At 43.1% G+C, this 10,155-nt stretch overlaps 1 pseudogene; it reads left to right on the top strand.

The window, feature by feature from the left end:
- Positions 1 to 504: 504 nt before the first annotated feature.
- On the top strand, positions 505 to 6,820 carry LOC139419077 (uncharacterized; annotated as a pseudogene).
- The last annotated feature ends 3,335 nt before the right edge of the window (positions 6,821 to 10,155 follow it).

Raw genomic sequence — 10,155 nt, 5'->3', positions numbered from 1 at the left:
GCACTGTTGGAGCTAGAAACACAGGCATTTTCCAAACGGCCGCAATAACATCTGCTAAATATGTGTATGTGACCCATAATATTTGATTTGATGTCCCCACTGAGTCATAGAAATATGATGGTAAGTGTTTGATACAGGTCCCAGCTGAGGAAGAACAATGTTCTCTCTGTGGTATATACTGAGCCTACACTCCTTCAATGAAGACCAGACAGAGGCCATAGACTGAAGGGTTTTTACTATTGAGACCAAGGCAAGGCAAGGCCAACAACAATTGCTTCATCATAATTCCATGACATCATATTCCTGCATGCAGACCACATTTGATGATGAGGATCCTCACACAGTTGTGATTGGTTGAGCTGGTATTGGGTGATGTGGTGCTGAGGTCTCTATTCTTTAGAGAGTTCAACTGAACACTGCTGGATAACTGATAAACACAACCTACCATCTATAAACTGCAATCATGAACTCACTTTCCACTTCCAGCAAAACAAGTGGGGAAAAATGGTGAAGGAGGAGCTAATGGGGAATCCCCTGAAGCACAGATGTAATTGGTCGAGTTGGTGTGAGGTGATTTGATCCTTGAAGTTTGTCAGGAGCTGGTTGTGAAACTGACACACAGACTAGAATAGCATACTCCAAATAAAACAGACATACAAGCAAAATATTAATATAAACTGTCTGGAAATCAATTGGGATAGTTGCTGAATAACCTAGATTTTGCATGACATTTTGTGATTTATAAAATAAAGATTTGTGATTGGGTGCAGATACATTATATAAACACCTTTTCTCATATTTTAAGAAACTTGCCAGCTTGTTGATGTGGTTTCTGCTTATCCAACTTCCTGTTCAGCTTAGCTAGCGGACTAGGAAACTTAGCAGTGCATGGAACACAAGTAGTGACTCATATTTACGCCCACATGCTCTGCCACAGTTATACAAACACAAACACACATACCACACACACACACACAGTGGTAGGCACAGTTCGAGCACAGCATACCAGGGCGGTGTGTCACTACACTCCACATTAAAGAAACACAGGCCCCCTCTGATGCACAGTTGTGATTGGTTAAGCTGGTATATGGTGATCACCAATACAGGCCTGAGGTCACTATATTTTATCTTCCCCAGTGAGCTAACCAACCTGGAAAGGAGTGCAGATAAACACATTCAAACATCACAGGTAAAATAACGTGACGGTGAGTCATTGTCAAACTCATTTTTGGTCAAACAAGACTCCCTATGCCCAAATGTTACAAGTGTGATCAGTAGGTTAATATTTCATTTTTCTTGGTGTAACTCACGTACTATAGTGTCCCTGTTTTTGCATTCCTCCTCTTCTCTCCCCTCCGTGTCCATGGTAACCCGCTGAATAACATACACATTTCAATACCCCCCCAACCCTCCTTAAAGGCTGAACATTCAGTCTAGAACCCTGGTTATTTGCCCTGATAGCTCACACAAGTCTGTTATCCACAGCTATCTGCTCACTGTTTCCAAAGTCTCTGGCAATGTGAAAGTTGTGAGTGTAATGTTTTAGATCAGGGATTTCCAACCCTGTTCATGGAGAGCTACTGTCTGGTAGGTTTTCACTCCAAATCTAATCTAGCACACCTGATTCTAATAATTATCTGCTTGATGAACTGAATCAGTTTTTTTATTGAACCTTTATTTAACTAGGCAAGTTATTTAAGAACAAATTCTTATTTACAATGACGGCCTACACCGGCCAAACCTGGACGACACTGGGCCAATTGTGCACTGCCCTATGGGACTCCTAATCACAGCCGGTTGTGATACAGCCTGGAATCGAACCAGGGTGTCTGTAGTGACGCCTCAAGCAATGAAATGCACTGCCTTAGACAGCTGCGCCACTCAGGAGCCCACTGAGGTTGGAGTGAAAAGGAAAAGGAAAACTGTTTATTTTGTTTGGTTAATAGAGTGTCAGGAATGTTTACGTGCCACAGAGGGTGGTTTTGCTTTGGACATATTTGTGTTGTCAGAGCTTATTTGCTTGACATGCTTGAAGATGCTTCTCTTAATATGCAGTAGTAGAAAACTGTTATCCCAAAGGGGAACTGGTTTAGTTGCATTGCTGTTTATTTAATCATTCCCTGGAGGTTTAGTTCATATTTTATTACAGCTTGTCAGACACTCCTAACCCTCACCCTATAACCTGTTTATTTAATCATTCCCTGGAGGTTTAGTTCATATTTTATTACAGCTTGTCAGACACTCCTAACCCTCACCCTATAACCTGTTTATTTAATCATTCCCTGGAGGTTTAGTTCATATTTTATTACAGCTTGTCAGACACTCCTAACCCTCCTCATAGGCTACCCTGTCAGGCTATAACCTGTTTATTAGCCCTGATATCTGACAGTAGTCTGTTGTCCACAGCTATCTGCTCATTGTTTTCCAAGGTCTCTGGCAAAGTGAAAGTTATGAATCTAATGTTTTAGATTATACTAGTGGAGAGTGTTTATTCTTCTTTAATAGTTCTTATGCATTTAGCTCAGACTGTAGGTGAGGTGTCATGTTTCAGACTGGTGTCAGAGAGGGACAGCATTGTGATCCAGAGGTTTGGTGTGGGGTGGGGTTCTTAATCATAATGTACACGCTCATTGTATTTTATTATTTATGGCGTTGAGGGTAATGTTTCTGGTTGCTGTTGCGGAGTATCTTCAACACTTATTGGTTATCTAAAGCAGGGCAGGACACTTTTGTTACAGTCCAGCTTTATGGTAAAACACTGATTCAAACTAATCATGGTCTAGATTAATGCCCATTAACAGTCAGTTGATTAGTTTAATCAGTTGTGTTATAGATCGTTTACCTAAACAGCCCATATATGCTACAGCTCAGCGTTCAACACCATAGTGCCCACAAATCTCATCACTAAGCTAAGGACCCTGGGACTGAACACCTCCCTCTGCAACTGGATCCTGGACTTCCTGACGGGCCAACCCCAGGTGGTAAGGGTAGGTAACAACACATCTGCCACCCTGATCCTCAACACGGGGGCCCCTCAGGGGTGCGTGTTTAGTCCCCTCCTGTACTCCCTGTTCACCCACGACTGCGTGGCCAAGCACGACTCCAACACCATCATTAAGTTTGCTGACAACACAACCTGACATCGATGAGACAGCCTATAGGGAGGAGGTCAGAGACCTTGCAGAATGGTGCCAGGACAACAACCTCTCCCTCAACGTGAGCAAGACAAAGGAGATGATCGTGGACTACAGGAAAATTAGGGTTGCACATGCCCCCATTCACATCGACAAGGCTGTAGTTGAGCAGGTCGAGAGTTTCATGTTCCTTGGTGTCTACATCACCAACAAGCTATCATGGTCCAAACACACCAAGAAAGTTGTGAAGAGGGCACCCCTTTCCCCCTCAGGAGACTGAAAAGATTTGGCATGGGTCCCCAGATCCTCAATATATCCACATAATGTTCCTTCCTCATGATGCTATCTATTTTGTGAAGTGCACCAGTCCCTCCTGCAGCAAAGCACCCCCACAGCATGATGCTGCCACCCGTGCTTCACGGTTGGAATGGTGTTCTTTGGCTTGCAAGCCTCCCCCTTTTTCCTCCAAACATAATGATGGTCATTATGGCTAAACAGTTCAATTTCTGTTTCATCAGACCAGAGGACATTTCCCCAAAAAGTACAATCTTTGTCCCCATGTGCAGTTGCAAACCGTAGTCAGGCTTTTTTATGTCGGTTTTAGAGCAGTGGCTTCTTCCTTGCTGAGCAGTCTTTCAGTTTATGTCGATATAGGACTTGTTTTACTGTGGATATAGATTATTTTGTACCTGTTTCCTTCAGCATCTTCACAAGGTCCTTTGCTGTTGTTCTGAGATTGATTTTCACTTTTCGCACCACAGTATGTTCATCTCTAGGAGACAGAACATGTCTCCTTCCTAAGCGGTATGACGGCTGCGTGGTCCCATGGTATTTGTACTTGCGTACTATTGTTTGTACAGATGAACATGGTACCTTTAGGCATTTGGAAATTGCTCCCAAGGATGAACCAGACTTGTGGAGGTCTACAATTTCTTGGCTGATTTCTTTTGATTTTCCCATGATGTCAAGCAAAGAGGCACTGAGTTTGAAGGTAGGCCTTGAAATACATCCACAGGTAGACCTCCAATTGACTCAAATGATGTCAATTAGCCGATCAGAAGCTTCTAAAGCCATGACATCATTTTCTGGAATTTTCAATGAAGGCACAGTCAATTTAGTGTATGTAAACTTCTGACCCACTGGAATTGTGATACAGTGAATTATAAGTGAAATAATCTGTCTGTAAACAATTGTTGGAAAAATGACTTGTGTCATGCACAAAGTAGATGTCCTAACCGACTTTCCAAAACTATAGTTTGTTAACAAGAAATTTGTCGAGTGGTTGATAAACAAGTTTTAATGACTCCAACCTAAGTGTACTGTATGTAAACTTCCGACTTCAACTGTAGGTCCTGGATGGCAGGAAGCTTGGCCCCAGTGATGTGCATCTCAAGACATCAGTCTGGAACTTAAAGCTTGGTCGCAAATGGGTCTTCCAAATGGACAATGACCCCAAGCATACATCCAACGTGGTGGCAAAATGGCTTAAGGACAACAAGGTCAAGGTATTGGAGTGGCCATCACAAAGCCCTGACCTCAATCCCAAAGAAAATTTGTGGGCAGAACTGAAAAAGCGTGACTCAGTTACACCAGCTCTGTCAGGAGGAATGGGCCAAAATTCACCAAAACTTGTGGAAGGCTACCTGAAACATTTGACCCAAGTTAAACCATTTAAAGGCAATGCTACCAAATACTAATTGAGTATATGTAAACTTCTGACCCACTGGGAATATGATGAAAGAAATAAAAGCTTAAATAAATCATTCTCTCTACTATTATTCTGACATTTCACATTCTTAAAATAAAGTGGTGATCCTAACTGACCTTAAACAGGGAATTTTTACCAGGATTAAATGTCAGGAATTGTGTAAAAACTGAGTTTAAATGAATTTGGCTAAGGTGTATGTAAACTTCCAAATTCAACTGAATATACTAGGCAGTGTCAGAGGAAGGCCCAAAAAATTGTCAAAGACTCTAGTCACCCAAGTCATAGACTGTTCTCTCTGCTACCACACGGCAAGTGGTCCCGGAGCGCCAAGTCTCGGTACAAAAGGCTCCTTAACAGCTTCTACCCCCGAATCATAAGACTGCTGAACAATTCATCAAATGGCCGACCAGACAATTTTCTAAACTGCATTGTTGGTTGAGGGCTTGTATTCGGCGCATGTGACAAATACAATTTGATTTGGAGTCAGGAAGGTAAACAGGAAAGGTAGTTGGTTGAGAGGGTAGGAGAACTAGCCTAAGGTACCTTAACAGTTACACCGGCAGCCCCCGGTGGCAACAAATGAATAAAACCAAAAGCTTACCTTGACTTGGAAGAGTTCCAGTGTTGGATAGCCATAGCCACCTAGCTAACATAGCATCGCTCTCTGTTTAAGCTGGGTAGCTAGCTCTTTCTCCCTCTCTCTCTATCGTTTCTCCATTTTAGAGTAATGTCATTCTCTTTTTGAGTCAAGACGGGTCACTCAACCGAGTCTGCTCTTCTCTGGGTCACGGAGGCTCTCCACACTGCCATAGCGGACTCTCTCTCCTCTGTTCTCATCCTCTTAGATCTGTATGCTGCCTTGGACACCGTGAATCATCAGATCCTCCTCTCCACCCTCTCAGGGCTGGACGTCTCAGGCTCTGCACACTCTTGGATTGCATCCTACCTGGTAGGCCGACATGGAGAGGATCTGTGTCTGCACCACGTACTCTCACTACTGGTGTCCCCCAGGGCTCGGTTCTAGGCCATCTCCTTTTCTCTTTATACACCAAGTCACTTGTCTCCGTCATATCCTCATATGATCTCTCCTGTCATTGCTATGCGGATGACACTCAAGTACTTTTCTCCTTACCCCTTTTGACACCCAGGTGGCGACACTCATCTCTGTGCGCCTGGCAGATATCTCAACTTGAATGTCGGCCCACCACCTCAACCTCGAAAAGACGGGAGTACTCTTCCTCCAAGGAAGACCTGCCTGCTCAAAGACCTATCCATCACGGTTGACAACTCCACAGTGTCGCCCTTCCAGAGTGCAAATAACCTTGGCGTGACCCTGGACAACACCCTGTCATTCTCTGCAATCAAAGCAGTGACTGGCTCCTGCAGGTTCATGCTCTACAACATCCGTAGAGTACGACCTTTCCTCACACAGGAAGCGGCGCAGGTCCTAATCCAGGCACTTGTCCTCTCCCATGTGGACTACTGCAACTCTGTTGGCTGGGCTGCCCGCTTGTAGCATCAAACCCATGCAATTTATCCAGAAGGCTGCAGCACGCCAGGTTTTCAACCTTCCCAGGTTCTCTCATGTCACCCTGCTCCTCCGCACACTCCACTGGCTTGAAGTCAAAGCTCGCATCCACTACAAGACCATGGTGCTTACCTACGGAACAGCAACAGGAACTGTCCCTCCCTACCTTCAGGCTATGCTCAAACCCTACACCCCAACCCGAGCACTCCGTTCTGCCACCTCAGGTCTCTTGGCCTTGCCATCGCTACAGGAGGGCAGCTCCCGCTCAGCCCAGTCCGAGCTCTTCTCTGTCCTGGCCACCGATTGGTGAAACAAACTTCCCCCAGAAGCTAGGACAGCAGAGCCCTGCCCATCTTCATAAAACATCTGAAACACTACCTATTCAGTGTCTTAAATAATCCTCCTCCCCACCTCGACACCCTACCCCCAAAAATTAAATTAATAAAATAACTAGTTAAAAAAATGACCAGCACTTGCACTTAACCAGCACAGGGAGGTGAGAACTATGAGCCTCCTGGGTTTTGTATTGAAGTCAATGTACCCAGAGGAGGACAGAAGCTAGGTGTCCTCTGTCTACACCATGGTGCTACCCTACAGAGTGCTGCAGAGGCTACTGTAGACCCTTCATTGCAAAACAATGTGTTTTAATCAATTATTTGGGGACACGTGAATATATTTATTATAGTTTGATCTTTAAAGGATACCTTTTAAGATGTTTCACAATTTTCTTTGTTTCTGAAATTCACTGGTCCTCCCCTTCCCCTTCCTCTGAGAAGCCTCGACTGGATCACAGAAGGCGAAGGCTGTGGCTTACCTTCCCTGACATTTGTGGTCTGTTGAAAATAAAAGAGAGCCGCACACTCTAGGAGCTCAGATGCAATAATTGAATTACCAACGTTTCGACAGCCAAGCTGTCTTCATCAGGGTATAATCACAAACACTGCGGGATGACTTGTTTATATAGTGTCAAAAGACACAGGTGTCTGTAATCATGGCCAAGAGTGGCCTAATATCATTGGTTAATAATCAAATATTAAAATGTCATACAAAGAACAGCATACAAACAAATGGATAACATTTGTGGTCTGTTGGCCTGGTAAACTGCTCTTAGTGGCTTATGTCGTATTTCAATCCTGAGTTGAAGTTGGAGTCACTTAGTTAATACTACAGAATGTGGTATTAATGTTCAAATCAAATGTTATTGGTCACATACACATGGTTAGCAGATGTTATTGGTCACATACACATGGTTAGCAGATGTTATTGGTCACATACACATGGTTAGCAGATGTTATTGGTCACATACACATGGTTAGCAGATGTTATTGGTCACATACACATGGTTGGCAGATGTTATTGGTCACATACACATGGTTAGCAGATGTTATTGGTCACATACACATGGTTAGCAGATGTTATTGGTCACATACATGGTTAGCAGATGTTATTGGTCACATACACATGGTTAGCAGATGTTATTGGTCACATACACATGGTTAGCAGATGTTATTGGTCACATACACATGGTTAGCAGATGTTAGTGGTCACATGCAGATGTTATTGGTCACATCCACATGGTTAGCAGATGTTATTGGTCACATACACATGGTTAGCAGATGTTATTGGTCACATACACATGGTTAGCAGATGTTATTGGTCACATACACATGGTTAGCAGATGTTAATGGTCACATACACATGGTTAGCAGATGTTATTGGTCACATACACATGGTTAGCAGATGTTATTGGTCACATACACATGGTTAGCAGATGTTATTGGTCACATACACATGGTTAGCAGATGTTATTGGTCACATACACATGGTTAGCAGATGTTATTGGTCACATACACATGGTTGGCAGATGTTAATGCAAGTGCTTGTAAACCGTGTCACCTTTGTTACTGTAACTGCTGAAAAGGCAAGTTTACCAGGCCAACAGACCAGGATTTATATTATTCAGACCACTGAATAATGTACATCCATGCCGTCACACAGGTCTATGTAGGAGAAATGTAGTTCTTTAGGGCAGTGGTTCAACCCTTATTCGGTTTTACTGTTCCACCAACTGAATTTTGCTCTGCCAGGAGTGAGCCTGAAGTACTCCCTCATTTTACCAGTAGGCCTATAGCCTCACTGTTCTAGGGAATGTTTAAAAACCATTTCACTGGTGCGCATAGAAACTCTACTTCCAATAAAACAATGAGTATCAAACATGAGCGATAGACGCAGCTGAAACATGTGTATACCCAGATACATTATGTGTGACACCAGAACGGTGGCTGTAAATGCAACACAATAAAAATTCATTTATATAAAGATTTATTTGAGAAAGTTAAAAAAAGAGAAGTTAATATTTCATGATCCTTTTCTGACACACTGCATCTCCAACACTTTAGTACAGTACTATAATAATACACTATCATTCAACTCCCTTGGATTTCTTTACATAATATGGGATTCAAATGAATTTCATTGTCATTTTTTTGTCAATGATCCACACAAAATACTCTGTCATGCCAAAATAAAACATTTTTTTTAAATAAAATATTTATAAAGATATAAAACACTAATATACCTTGATTACATAAGTATTCACCTGAGCCAATACATGTTAGAAACACCTTTGGCAGGGATTACAGCTGTTAGTCTTCTTGGGTACGTGTGCAATATTTTCCAAATCATTCTTTTCAAAATTCTTCAAGCTCTGTCAAGGTGTTGGGGATCATGGCTAGACAGCAATTATTCAGTCTTGCCCTAAATTTTCAAGCAGATTTAAATCAAAACTGTAACTTGGCCACTCAGGAACATTCACTGTCTTCTTGGTAAGCAACTGCAAAGTCGATTTGGCCTTGTGTTATAGGTTATTGAAGGGTGAATTCCTCTCCTAGTGTCTGATATAAAGCAGACTGAAGCAGGTTTTACACTAGGATTTTGCCTGGGCTTAGCTCCATCCCATTTATTTTTATCCTGAACAACTCCCCAGTCTTTGCCGATGTCAAGCATATCCAGAATACTTGTGATACCCACGGTACAGTACGTAGTGAATTAGACAATTTTCTTTGCGTGGCATGACATTTTCCTAAACCTGATTTATTCCCATCGGCACTCCTAAGACTTTGCTTCAGCCAGCTGATGTTAGTACAATTACAGTAACAATTATGCAAGGCATTGGTTTACAGGTCCTGTTATACAAGAATCTGAATATGAAAATGTATAAAAAGATTACAACTGTAAGAAGAGTTAAAGAGATGGAATGAAGGCAGAGACAATCCAGCAGCATCCTGATCTGGGGGTTTGGGTAGTCCTGAGGGTTGTCTGTGTCTCTGGTGGTTTGGTCCAAACAGCTTGGTTAAGGGATGGGTAGTCCAAAGGGTTGTCTGTGTCTCTGGTGGTTTGGTCCAAACAGCTTGGTTAAGGGATGGGTAGTCCTGAGGGTTGTCTGTGTCTCTGATGGTTTGGTCCAAACAGCTTGGTTAAGGGATGGGTAGTCCTGAGGGTTGTCTGTGTCTCTGGTGGTTTGGTCCAAACAGCTTGGTTAAGGGATGGGTAGTCCTGAGGGTTGTCTGTGTCTCTGGTGGTTTGGTCCAAACAGCTTGGTTAAGGGATGGGTAGTCCTGAGGGTTGTCCGTGTCTCTGATGGTTTGGTCCAAACAGCTTGGTTAAGGGATGGGTAGTCCTGAGGGTTGTCCGTGTCTCTGGTGGTTTGGTCCAAACAGCTTGGTTAAGGGATGGGTAGTCCTGAGGGTTGTCCGTGTCTCTGGTGGTTTGGTCCAAACAGCTTG

Source organism: Oncorhynchus clarkii, chromosome 2 (genome assembly GCF_045791955.1).
Source record: "Oncorhynchus clarkii lewisi isolate Uvic-CL-2024 chromosome 2, UVic_Ocla_1.0, whole genome shotgun sequence".
In the NCBI taxonomy this organism is placed as follows: domain Eukaryota; kingdom Metazoa; phylum Chordata; class Actinopteri; order Salmoniformes; family Salmonidae; genus Oncorhynchus; species Oncorhynchus clarkii.
This window is presented reverse-complemented; position numbering and strand designations above follow the sequence as displayed.